General features: G+C 39.2%; 1 long non-coding RNA gene across 3 annotated transcripts; it reads right to left on the minus strand.

The window, feature by feature from the left end:
- Positions 1-1051: 1051 nt before the first annotated feature.
- On the minus strand, positions 1052-11379 carry LOC115107449 (uncharacterized). Of its 3 annotated transcripts, none has more exons than XR_003860208.2 (4): positions 10996-11379; positions 4426-5444; positions 4075-4183; positions 1052-3931 (listed from the first exon to the last, which is right to left on the minus strand). It is a non-coding gene; the product is annotated as an uncharacterized LOC115107449 (long non-coding RNA). The 3 variants fall into 3 exon arrangements; XR_003860209.2 differs by having other exon boundaries at positions 1052-3693; positions 3839-4183; XR_003860207.2 differs by having other exon boundaries at positions 1052-4183.
- Positions 11380-14142: the final 2763 nt, after the last annotated feature.

Consider the following 14142-nt stretch of genomic DNA (forward strand, 5'->3'; position numbering starts at 1 on the left):
AGCGGTTGTGAGCTATTTCCTGGTGGCGTCATACAGTCAAAATGTCGGTTAACTTGATGCTGCTGCTAGGTAAAAGAGCTGAAGGAGGTCTGGAGGTGTTGCCATAAATAACACTTTCGAGATCAGTTGGTTGAAAATATGTTTGGTCAACGCTGAATCAATTTGGTATTTCATTCCAAACAATGTGTTTAATAAATTGAGAGGTCCTCAATTTTTACTGAAATGTAATTAAATTCCTGAAAGATTACCCGCTAAATTGGCATATTGTAAACTGTGTTTTATGTGTTATTAGTTGGTTGTGTTGTACTTACCAGTACCCAGTGTTCGTGGGGTCTGACATGCCAATCAAATTGCTATCTGCCGGGCATCCTGGTGGTTGGCAGAGTTGCGTGGAGGGGGATGGAGCATTGGAAGTTAAAACCAGGTTTAGCCATTGTTCTCTCTCTTACATCTGGCCTTCACAAGAGAAGGTCACGGTTGTTTTATAGGGTATCCTTCATTTATTTGGCGTGGGCTACGGCCAAACAGTAGCCTGTGTGAAGTTGGGTTAATAAACCGTAAATTCGTAAACTCATCCTCTGTCTGGATAATTGCTCCTTTATCATCTAGTCAGGTCATTACAATATGAACAATTTATAACGTTGAATGAGTTTCCAATACCTTTCAGAGTTTATTTCTGTGATCAAAGCCATTCCCAGTGGTCTAACACGATTGAAAACTTTTTCTGGACATGCTTATTCCTGACATTGTCTGTAAAAAAGCTTGGTTAATGCCTTACGAATCTGTATACCAAACAAATTTAAGGAAGTGCACTTAAATATTCTACATAAAATATATCCATGTAATTATATGTTGTCCAAATTTGTGGCTATTGATGATATCTGCATTTTCTGTGAAAAAGGTGAACATCTGACTCACTAATGTTAATTTGTGATAGAATTTTGGAAAAACCTTGCTGAATATTTATTTACCATTTTGAACACTACCCATGTTTTTGATATGAAGGATCTATGTTACTATTGCAATGATAACAAGACCACTGAAATGATTGTGAATTTTTTATTCTTGTTGCCAAATACTTTATACACAAACAAAAATTCCAGAATGCTATACCCAAATTACAAATATTTGGGATTGATTTTAATCATCTTGTAAAGACGTTATTTCAGAGTGAATACAATTGCACTAGAATTTGTATTATTATTTATATATATTTTTTTGTATGTAGTATTTTCTTGTTTTATACCTGTGTTTTGTTTTGTTATACATGTTTGATGTAGCAATGTAGGGGTGGCAGGTAGCCTAGTGGTTAGAGCGTTGGGCCAGTAACTGAAAGTTTGCTGGATTGAATCCCCGAGCTGACAATTAAAAAATCTGTCGTTCTTCCTCTGAACAAGGCAGGGGCAGAATGGTAGGCTGTCATTGTAAATAAGAATTTGTTCTTTACTGACTTGCCTAGTTATATGAAAATTGTAAGTCGTTGATAATTTTGTATTATGTATAAAAAAAATGTAAATGCTGCTGCTAGGGAAAAAACTTTGGCCGGTGGTAAAAGAGTCTAGAGAAGAAGGGAAGAGAGCATCTTTCAGCGGTCCTGGAAAGAAGCTTGATTGCCAGTACGTCACGTGAATGTTATGAGAGTACTGAATGTTTTGAAAACAGGTATATAGTATGGGGGTAATGGGGCCAATTTCACACAATATGTATTGAATTTCAAATAAAATAAATTGTAAACAAGAAAAGTAAAGTTGAAAATGTAAACAGGATATTTTCAAAGACAGTGAAATAATGGATGTTGAAATCAAAACCAAACAATTGAAAGCAAAATGTATAGAATTGTTTTTTGCCATCGTAAGGTTTCTCATCAACTGAGGATTTTATTTATTTAACTAGGCAAGTCAGTTAAGAACAAATTCTTATTTACAATGACGGCAAACCAAAAGACAAAATGCCTACTGCGGGGACAGGGCCTGGGATTTTAAAAAATTAATGCAATATAGATATAGGACAAAAACACATCACAACAAGAGAGACACCTAAAACAACAACATAACAAGGCAGCAACACAACACAGCATGGTAGCAGCACATAAACATGATACAAACATTCACTGTAAAAAATAGTGCCCCTTTTACTTAAAACATTTTGCATCAGCTTTTTAAGTAAATCCAACAAGGAGGATATTTTAAGTATAATACACTTCGCTTTAAGTGTATTACAAACTCAAATATATGAAGTGCAATCTACTAACTGGATCTCAAATTCCTTTCATTCAACTTAATTTTATCAGGTTCAGAACATTTTTGTTGTTGACCTGCTTAAATCCTTCAAGTCCCAGAACTAATGTTATAAGTCTAATATACTTAATGTAATCAGTTACATAACTAATATTGTACGTTTAATTTCCTGAATTTACTCAGTATCGTAATTGATATTCTATGTTTTATCAACAAATGTATTTTGCTCAGTTACTTATGGTACTCAGGTTAGTAAAATGTATTTAAATTGGGTTCCTACTACTCAAATATATACTCAAAACTATACTTAAAAATCTGATGCAAATAGTTACCTCAATATACTAATTTACAAAAAAATTATTATTTCTACATAAGGGAATATGCAAAAGAAACAACAGTGTTCAACTTCAAACTTCCACACCTTTATTTTGAATAAAATAAATGTTATCATTTTATAATTTCTTCAAACTTCAATCTCAAATTGTCCCTTAAACCCTACTCTTTAGGCAATCATATTTTGTCATCTGTAAGCATTCTGAGTATAACTACACCTTGCCTCATTAGGTAAAGTTACATCCAGATAGCTTGCACCTGACTATAAATACTTTTAAATCTTCACAACTGCATAAAGTTTAGGTGATAGTTTGGGATTAGCACTTTGACCTCACATCTTGAACAGTTTGGCAAAACATTTCTGGTGGTCTATGTGCCCCTTAACAACAAAGAAATATTTTAACAGAAACATAAATTAACGATTTGTCTTAATAGACTTTACACAAAGCACAATATGAACTTGAGCTCAAATACAACCTCATTCAAACGGTTTTAGATTAATCAAAACATGGGTTTTCAAAACATACATTGCACATATTGTTACAAAATATATGCCAAATTCTCCCTTAAACCTGACTCCATATGCACTAGTGAAGCCCATATGGATATCCACTAGTGCATATGGACTAAGTTTTAAAACAAAGCTGTTTTTTTTTAAACAGGAATTGACAATGTCTTTTATGACTTCACCTGACAAAGAGCATCATGTGAACTGTAGCTCCTATACCACCTAGCAACTAGCTTTTCAGCTTACTGAAAGTTTTAGTTTAGTTTGTGAGTGGCCCTTTGAGAGTTCTCATAGGTATCTTTAGATATCTCTGAAAACAAGTAACTTCATCTTTAGAGCTTGGACGCGTGGGGAGGTCCTGAGATCACAAGTTCCAAGAATAGTTTTTGGAACACCTCAAAGGTATACTTCAGTTTTTTGGGGTACTTTAGATTTAAGCCATAGATGAGGCCCATAAGCAAGGTACATGACTGTGTAACACTGCGAATACCAGCCAGGACCTCTGCTCCTTCGATGCAGATCCCATGCTCTATATTCTGGTGCAGATCCCATGCTCTATATTCTGGTACAGATCCTTCACAGTGAACACCTTCATCACATGCTGAACAAGGTTCTCTGGGATCATGGTGTCGTCAGCATCCGGAGTGAAAAAAATAAGAAATAACAGACTAGGCTACTAGATTAACTGTGCAACTTGAGAGGAGAGAGAGGGAAGATCTCATTTAGAGATAAATAAGGATACAAAACTAAAAACCTTTACCTTGTTTTCTGTGATAAGTTCTTCAACCCTCTCACCGAGGTATTTGATCAGGCCACGGATTACACTGTCTCTTCTTTCCTGGCTGGTGTTGCACTGTAATATGATGTTATACAAATAATTGCATTTAATACCGGCAAATAAATACACAGTACAACCTATATACTATTGTGAAAGTGTTACTGTGAACACCCCATACAGAACTTCAAGGATTTTCTGCATGTCCTCCTTTACAGCACCTCCTTTTGTCTTAAACAAGTCCAATAGTTTTGGTGTATATTCGCCCAGCTTCTGGATAAAGGTGGACTCAAGAGCAACAGTTGTAATTCTTCTGAAGTCTTCCTTAATCTGAGAGAGAGGAGACGGGGGAGGAAACATATTCAGATCAGATAAGGACAAAGGATGATCTGAGAGCCAGAATGCTATTAGGAAACCCCTCCCAAAGCATGTGCAGAGTGAGAATGTTTAGACTAATCTTTAATACATATGTAATTGTAGATTAGAATATTAGGTCAAGACAACACAAAATATTTAAATCTATATACATTTTTTACCTACATTGACTATTTTCATTCAGCTGTGTTTTGTACCTGAATGGGTTCAAACAAGGCTGGCCATCTATCTTTGAAGTCCTTTACAGGAAGGGCCTGAATGACATCTTGTCTTCGATATGAGAAGGTCTTTGCCATTTTGGCACTCACAATGTTGTGGTTGTCACGTATTTGTACTTCTCCCAGTAGCCCCATTGGCTCCCTCTCCAGGGTCTCATCTGTTTCTCCAGCAGGGTGGGGTGGGAGGTAATTTATCTCCGCCTTCTTTGTTTTGTTTATGTTCTTGGCAACGGGCTTGTCCTCTGGTGATTTTCTCTTGACAGAGTTCACTTCCAGTTCTAGGCAACCAATTCCTCTCAGTTTCGATCTGTAATTGCCCATCTTGTACTTTAGGCTGGTTTGCCATCCGTATACGCCGGAGAAGGACCCGAGCTCTAAGACATGGGTACTTTTTTACCAAAGCTTCTGCAACCTGACAAATTTGTAGACTTGACGGATAGGCTGTAAACTGGAAGATCCTTTCAGACAGTTTTTCCAGGATGTCTGATTTCACAGGCAGATTGTTGAGTAGTGTTCCATCCTTCATGTGTGCTTCATTAGCTGCCTCAAGAATGAGCTCTGTATCATAAGCAAAGCGAGGAACTTCAAACTCAGATGGCCACGGACTGGAGCGTTGGGAAGAGGTACTTTCTGGAGAGGACAATATCACAGTATCACGTGATCCAAGGCAGCACCTCTCATCTGATGTATCTGTGGAGATGTTATTGAGGTCTTGTACATTTAAAGTAATAAGAGGTGGGCCGTCAAGGTCAACCACTTTGATGGTGTCTTTATCCTTTAGGTCTTCAGTATCAAGCAAAGAAAATAACTGATCTCCATATGCACTCTCCATGTATTGTAGAACAAATTATTTTTGAAGCTGAAATGTCTTGCACAATTGTGCCAAGCTCAGCCACAGTAGCAGGGATTCCAAAAGGCAATGTTAGCTTACGGATATCAGGGGCCCTCCAATAGGACCCGTAGCCTGACGTTTCTGTTCTGTTGTAGCTAAAGTGATCCTGTCAAGAAAAAATGAATAAAAGTTATCAAATGGGTATGATGTCAAACATTGGTATTCCATTAAATCGATATCAAGTGCTGTTTACTAGATCTCATAATAATAAACATGCAAAACCAAGCATTTCTATTCTACACCAAATATTACATTCGGTATGAGCCCTATGAGCAATGCATTGTTTTTAAACCCATGTATAAATACACCACATTTAAAACTATTACATTTTAAAAGATTGTTACCTAATATTGCAGGCAAATATGGTGCTTCAGGGTTACCATGCACTTTTGGCCAACAGCGTATGCTGTTAGTGGGTAGATGTCTGCCAATTCCTTTTGCTCAATGACCATAAGCTTCTGTGTGGATTCCAGCTCAAACCCCCTAAGGTGCTCATTATACCAAGCATTCTGAACACTTGGCAATAAAAGCGAGTTCTCCACGAACAACGTTCATTATAAGTATTTCAACAAAGTCGGCTAGACCTCCAGTCGATCTTAGGATCATTCCAACCGAGTAGTTGGTACCATTGCAGGAAAGTGTGTTTGCCATCTGAACAAAAGTCTCATCTGGAAAAGAAAATTGTACCGCTTCCTTTATGTCATCCTTTAACACTTCCAAAGCAACAGTGGACAGCTTTGTGGCAGATAGGGCAGGCTTGACAAGATTGGTGCCATGCAGATGGTACGCAAGCATTAGTTGATGCTTCACTGCAAGAGACAGCAACATGTTTTGAAAGCTGTTGGTCTGTCGAACAATCCACTTAAAAACTGTTTAGCTTCATAGCGCATAGTCCAAAAAGCTATAAGGGGTCCAAATGCCTTTATCAGCTGCGGGTAGGTAGTGTTCAATGAAATTACGTTTTGGGATAAGACTATCCCGAGGAAAAACCTCTAAGAATCTATGCCTGTGCTCTGATATCTTGCTGTCAAGGTACCAAATAGATTATTCTGTGTGAATTGGCGAAACCACAAGTTCAACAATATCTTTGAGGTCCATAAGAATTTCCCATGATGGTTCACCTACAGGTATTTTAGTTCCTATAATGAATGGAAGCAGATGCAGTAGGGCACTAGTTTTCATGAGCATTTCCTCCAATACTTATTTTCCTTGGATTCATCAAGTCAAGAGGAATTGATTCTGGGCAGTCAGTTTTATCTATCCACTTACAGGGGAACTGTGTACTAAGATTGTTGAGTTCCAACAGAGTAAAATATTTATTATTGATTAAAACCTTTAAGCACAATGCTAGTTTCAGAGGCAGGATTCCCTCAAAAAAATCATACAGCACATCTGGTGGATAGCCAGACAGTACATAAAAATGTTTCAGTTTCTCAGCCAAAGCACACTGATTTTTCACACCATAGCAATGTATTAAGGTTGGATTTTCTAAAACTGTCTGTATTTGTTCAGAATGTTGCTGCTTTGTTCTGGGTTGGAATGCCCCAGTTCTCACTTCTTTTACCTGGATCACAGATAGCTCTGCCAAACAGAACCTGCAGACATGCGTTGCACTAAAACGTTCTACAAATCCACCAATAGAGTGGGTTCCAAGATTATCTGCCGCCACACAAAAAACAGTGCCCTTCAGTATCTTTCCCAGCACAGGAATAAAAAGTCCTTCCACCTCTAATTGTGCAAGATCTTTTAAAAGTGGCTCTAGCACCTTCCCATATCCATATGTTTTAACATCAGCAGCCTTGCAGAGAACAGCTAAGTAAAATAGACTTGAGTGTAGACCTAAACTGTGATGGGACATTTGCCAACACCCAATAGACTCCTGTAATTTTGTGATTTTTGTGGGATGTTCCAAGGGGATTGCACACAGCAAAGTCATCAACATAGAGAAGTAAAGATAGGGTTAATTCATCTCCTGATAAACAGTAATTTTCTTTGAAATGTGTGCCATCATAAAAATACTCGTATCGAGAAAAACTCCTTTTTAAAGCTTTCTCCTGAATGTCCTTGTTGCTCAATACTTGTAACAGTGACTGCAGAATAGGAACATACTGTAAACTTCTTCCTTTCTTTGCATCAAGTATATACAGTGCCTTGCGAAAGTATTCGGCCCCCTTGAACTTTGCGACCTTTTGCCACATTTCAGGCTTCAAACATAAATATATAAAACGGTATTTTTTTGTGAAGAATCAACAACAAGTGGGATACAATCATGAAGTGGAACGACATTTATTGGATATTTCAAACTTTTTTAACAAATCAAAAACTGAAAAATTGTGCGTGCAAAATTATTCAGCCCCCTTAAGTTAATACTTTGTAGCTTTTGTTGCTGCGATTACAGCTGTAAGTCGCTTGGGGTATGTCTCTATCAGTTTTGCACATCGAGAGACTGACATTTTTTCCCATTCCTCCTTGCAAAACAGCTCGAGCTCAGTGAGGTTGGATGGAGAGCATTTGTGAACAGCAGTTTTCAGTTCTTTCCACAGATTCTCGATTGGATTCAGGTCTGGACTTTGACTTGGCCATTCTAACACCTGGATATGTTTATTTTTGAACCATTCCATTGTAGATTTTGCTTTATGTTTTGGATCATTGTCTTGTTGGAAGACAAATCTCCGTCCCAGTCTCAGGTCTTTTGCAGACTCCATCAGGTTTTCTTCCAGAATGGTCCTGTATTTGGCTCCATCCATCTTCCCATCAATTTTAACCATCTTCCCTGTCCCTGCTGAAGAAAAGCAGGCCCAAACCATGATGCTGCCACCACCATGTTTGACAGTGGAGATGGTGTGTTCAGGGTGATGAGCTGTGTTGCTTTTACGCCAAACATAACGTTTTGCATTGTTGCCAAAAAGTTCAATTTTGGTTTCATCTGACCAGAGCACCTTCTTCCACATGTTTGGTGTGTCTCCCAGGTGGCTTGTGGCAAACTTTAAACGACACTTTCTATGGATATCTTTAAGAAATGGCTTTCTTCTTGCCCCTCTTCCATAAAGGCCAGATTTGTGCAATATACGACTGATTGTTGTCCTATGGACAGAGTCTCCCACCTCAGCTGTAGATCTCTGCAGTTCATCCAGAGTGATCATGGGCCTCTTGGCTGCATCTCTGATCAGTCTTCTCCTTGTATGAGCTGAAAGATTAGAGGGACGGCCAGGTCTTGGTAGATTTGCAGTGGTCTGATACTCCTTCCATTTCAATATTATCGCTTGCACAGTGCTCCTTGGGATGTTTAAAGCTTGGGAAATCTTTTTGTATCCAAATCCGGCTTTAAACTTCTTCACAACAGTATCTCGGACCTGCCTGGTGTGTTCCTTGTTCTGAGACTATCACAGTGCAGGTGCATTTATACGGAGACTTGATTACACACAGGTGGATTGTATTTATCATAATTGGTCATTTAGGTCAACATTGGATCATTCAGAGATCCTCACTGAACTTCTGGAGAGAGTTTGCTGCACTGAAAGTAAAGGGGCTGAATAATTTTGCACGCCCAATTCTTCAGTTTTTGATTTGTTAAAAAAGTTTGAAATATCCAATAAATGTCGTTCCACTTCATGATTGTGTCCCACTTGTTGTTGATTCTTCACAAAAAAATACAGTTTTATATCTTTATGTTTGAAGCCTGAAATGTGGCAAAAGGTCGCAAAGTTCAAGGGGGCCGAATACTTTCGCAAGGCACTGTATTCTACCGGCTCCGTCACAGAAACGTTTTCTTAAAAAACTGCTTCCTCTTGTACGGTGTGGCGAGGGGTCTATCCGGCCCTAAAACTGTGCTCATGGGATTTGTCTCACAGACATCTTGAACCAAATCTGAGATTATGTAATTGTCAATTACACAGCCATGTTTCCTTAAACAGGAATTAACAATGTATTTTATGACTGGACCTGACACAGAGCACGATATGAACTGCAGTTCCTCTACTCCCTCATTGATACTTGTTTGACACATTGTAAATACTTTCCAATTTTAGCAAAAGGTGACATTTTTTGCTCAGTGTCATTTTGTAATTCTTGTTCTTCTATAGTTTCCTCCTCTTCATGGACTTGTGTATTTGAATGGTCAATATGTTTTTGTATTATAGTTATAAAGTCGCCCAGAGAATGAGGATTGTGTTTTCGACTCCTATGAGATGCAAGCGTACCATATACATTTGTTCTGAATCCGCATTTGTCAAATATGCAGAGGACATGCTTCTACACCGTGCATCTACACCTGCATTGCTTGCTGTTTGGGGTTTTAGGCTGGGTTTCTGTACATCACTTTGTGACATCAGCTGATTTACATTTACATTTAAGTCATTTAGCAGACGCTCTTATCCAGAGCGACTTACAAATTGGTGCGTTCACCTTAAGACATCCAGTGGAACAGCCACTTTACAATAGTGCATCTAAAGCTTTTAAGGGGGGTGAGAAGGATTACTTTATCCTATCCTAGGTATTCCTGAAAGAGGTGGGGTTTCAGGTGTCTCCGGAAGGTGGTGATTGACTCCGCTGTCCTGGCGTCGTGAGGGAGTTTGTTCCACCATTGGGGGGCCAGAGCAGCGAACAGTTTTGACTGGGCTGCGCAGGAACTGTACTTCCTCAGTGGTAGGGAGGCGAGCAGGCCAGAGGTGGATGAACGCAGTGCCCTTGTTTGGGTGTAGGGCCTGATCAGAGCCTGGAGGTACTGAGGTGCCGTTCCCCTCACAGCTCCGTAGGCAAGCACCATGGTCTTGTAGCGGATGCGAGCTTCAACTGGAAGCCAGTGGAGAGAGCGGAGGAGCGGGGTGACGTGAGAGAACTTGGGAAGGTTGAACACCAGCTGATGTAAGAAGGGCTTTAGAAATACATTTGATTGATTGATTGATTGACAGTTTCGTGTTTCTTTAGATGGTTTCCAAGGTGTTCAAGAAAAAAAATTATGTTGAAAAACTGCAAGCTCTGCAAATTTCACATTTTAAAGAAAAGACCTCTCCTGGCCTTACTGACTTGCCAGTTGCCTTGACAAATGTACCTTAAGGGAACCCCATGTTTTGAAGGAACAGATGCAATCTGGGTGGAGGCAGGGCAGTGTTCGATTATGTCCATTCCTCAGTCTATAGTGCTTCAAAAGTTATGTTTATTTGAATGCAGCAAAACTGCAGATCATTGCATCTTACATTGCATGTGCCGCCTGATTCCTACGGAATTAAGATACAATCAATTATTTTTGTGTGTATATATAAGCTTAAAACATTATTACTATCTCATTCTAAAATAAGGAAGCCACATTGTCAATACCTGCCTGGGCGACTACGCATTGTGTAAAACACTAATAGGGCCCTATGAAATACTTTTGCTGTTTTATTTTCTGAAATTCCGTGTTAACTTTTTGTTGCCTAACTTGTTCAATCCATTTGGTTTATTTGAAAATACAGTATATATCTAATATCTATTATTCACACTAATATTGGGAAACTGTAATAAAAATATCCTGCGTATCCTGTCCGAGGGGTACCGTGTATTCTGTTTACATTTCTGGATTCCGTCTGAGTTTTCCGCATTGCAGAAATCATAGGGCTTTACAAGCCCTAATGTGAGCTACAATCAAAAAACACAGACATTTGAAGATATTTACATACCTTGTCAATGTATTCTGGAAAATATGGTATGTCCAGTAGTCCAGTAACATTTGAATACGTGAATATCTATAACGTTACCTAAAAAGAGGAGTTGTATTAAAATCTATGACAATGTCAGGAAAATAAAACTCGACTTCAGCTTTAGATAGCTAGCAGACACATCTCAATCCTAGCTGACTTGGAATAGCTACTTGTTATCTATCTTACTAGCCAGCCCAGTTTAATTTAGCTAGTTTGGCTGTTAGATTATTGACTAAATGGCTTCTGCACCATGTCAAGGTTTGCACTGCTTCCTTGAACATGTTGTGAATATGTGAACAACAAGGTTTCTGCAAGGACAGGTGTAGCTAGATAGCTAGCTACGTATTGCTCGTTCCTGTCTCTGCCTGGCTAGCTTGCCTAGCAGGCAAACATTAAATTGCATGGGCACCATGTGTTCTGCACTTTAGCTAAGTTAGTAGCATGCCCACCACTAGCTAACTATAGACAATCACGGCCGTTAACTAGCTAGCTTATCAACGTGCAAATATAACATGCTCTGGCAATATAGCTAGCTAAAGGCTTTTCGTAATTTAATAATATTATCTAACTTTTTCCACAAATATTTTTGAAATTTCGTCTAAAATAGGTGTAGACAGTTCCAAACTACATTCCAAGTTATAATTTGGTCCTCATGGCCATTCCAGAGGAGAAAGATCAAGACAAAGTCTGTTGAAATGTTCCAAGCACAATTGACATTCAGAACTAGATTTAGCATGTCAGTCCAACATGATACTTTGAATATCATATTTTTAAATTGTTGGTTATTACTTAGAAATATATTTTCTAATTTAACAGCATTATTACCTTGGATTTTTATTTGCAAATGAGTCTTTTTCAACACATAAATTAAGTATTATATTCCAAAATGTAAGGAAAACCAAAAACAAATTATTTTAAGAAAAAAATCATTGATTCCTTTTGCAATATTTACTAAGCCCGTGGGTCATTCTTTACAGTGTTATTGGGCAAAGTCAACAGCACAAAGGTCAAGGTAGAGACAACAATACATCATACAAAGCAGCCACAACTGTCAGTAAGAGTGTCCATGATTAAGTCTTTGAATGAAGAGTGAGATAAAACTGTCCAGTTTGAGTGTTTGTTGCAGCTCGTTCCTGTCACTAGCTGCAGCGAACTGAAAAGAGGAGCGACCCAGGGATGTGTGTGCTTTGGGGAACTTTAACAGAATGTGACTGGCAGAACGAGTGTTGTATGTGGAGAATGAGGGCTGCAGTAGATATCTCAGATAGGGGGGAGGGGGGAGTGAGGCCTTAAGAGGGTTTTATAAATAAGCATCAACCAGTGGGTCTTGCAACAGGTATACAGAGATTAACGGTTTACAGAGGAGTAGAGTGCAGTGATGTGTCCTATATGGAGCATTGGTGGCAAATCTGATGGCCAAATGGTAAAGAACATCTAGAGCACCCTTACCTGCCGATATATAAATTGTCTCCGTAATCTAGCATGGGTAGGATGGTCATCTGAATCAGGGATAGTTTGGCAACTGGGGTGAAAGAGGAGTGATTACGAGAGGAAACCAAGTCTAGATTTAAACTTAGCCTGCAGCTTTGATATGTGCTGAGAGAAGGACAGCACCATCTAGCCATACTCCCAAGTACTTGTATGAGGTGAGTACCTCAAGCTCTAAACCCTCAGAGGTAGTAATAACACCTGTGGGAAGAAGGGCCTTCTTACCAAACCACATGACCTTTGTTTTGGAGGTGTTCAGAACAAGGTAAGGGTAGTGTCACTTTCATTTAGAGATGGATTGGACCAAAGTGCAACGTCGTAGGTGTACATTTTACTTTTATTTAAATGACACTGAATTTTTTTTTTTTTTAAATAGCATAACTCTACATGTCGTGCAGAAAGCAACTACACACAAACAAGATCCCACAAACTAAAGGTGGAAAAAAGGCTGCCTAAGTATGATCCTCAATCAGAGACAACGATAGACAGCTGCTTCTGATTGGGAACCATACCCACCCAAATCACACCCTGACCTAACCAAATAGAGAAATAAAAAGGCTCTCTAAGGTCAGAACGTGACAGGTAGAGAAAGCTTGTTGGACACTAAGAAAGCTTTGTTGTAGAGCATTTAACACACAATTTGGGAAGGGGCCAGCTGAGTATAAATCTGTATCATCTGCATAAAAATGGATGCGAGAGCTTCTTACTGCCTGAGCTATGTTGTTGATGTCAATTGAGAAAAGCGTGGGGCCTAGGGTTGAGACAGCAGATTTTCTGACTTTATACACTGCACTCTTTGAGAGAGGTAGTTAGCAAACCAGGCCAAAGACCCCTCAGAGACACCAATGCTCCTTAGCTGGAACAAAAAAATGGAATGGTCTACCATATCAAATGCTTTGGCCAAGTCAATAAAAATAGCAGCACAATATTGCTTAGAATCAAGGGCATTGAGGACCTTTAAGGTTGCAGGGACACATCCATAACCTGAGTAGAAACCAGATTGCATTCCCGAGAGAATACTATAGACATCAAGAAAGCCAGTCAGTTGATTATTGACAAGTTTTTCCAACACTTTTGATAAACAGGGCAAACTAGAAATAGGCCTATAAACAGTTAGGATCAGCTTGATCTCCGCCTTTAAATAAAGGAAGAACTGTGGCTGCCTTCCAAGCAATGGGAAGCTCCCCAGAAAGGAGAGACAGGCTTTGCGATGATAGGGGCAGCAACCTTAAAGAAGAAAGGGTCTAAAGTTTGGGGTCAAGTTTAAGGAGCTCCTTTAGCACCTCGGACTCAGTGACTGCCTGCAGGGTGAAACTTTGTAGCGGGGCAAGGGAAAAAGAGGGAGAAGCATCGGGGATAGTTGCATTAGAAGGGGTGGGAGATGAGGAAAGGTTGGATGGGCAAGGAGGCATGGCTGAGTCAAATAGGAATCCTGACTTAATGAAGTGGTGATTAAAAACCTCAGCCATGTGCTTCTTGTCTGTAACAACCACATCATCAACATTAAGGGACATGGGCAGCTGTGAGGAGGAGGGTTTATTCTCCAGGTCCTTAACCGTTTTCCAGAACTTCTTGGGGTTAGACCCACAGAGAGAGAACTGCTCCTTAAAGTAACTAACTTTGGCCTTCTGGATAGCC

Source organism: Oncorhynchus nerka, linkage group LG3, assembly GCF_034236695.1.
Source record: "Oncorhynchus nerka isolate Pitt River linkage group LG3, Oner_Uvic_2.0, whole genome shotgun sequence".
In the NCBI taxonomy this organism is placed as follows: Eukaryota; Metazoa; Chordata; class Actinopteri; order Salmoniformes; family Salmonidae; genus Oncorhynchus; species Oncorhynchus nerka.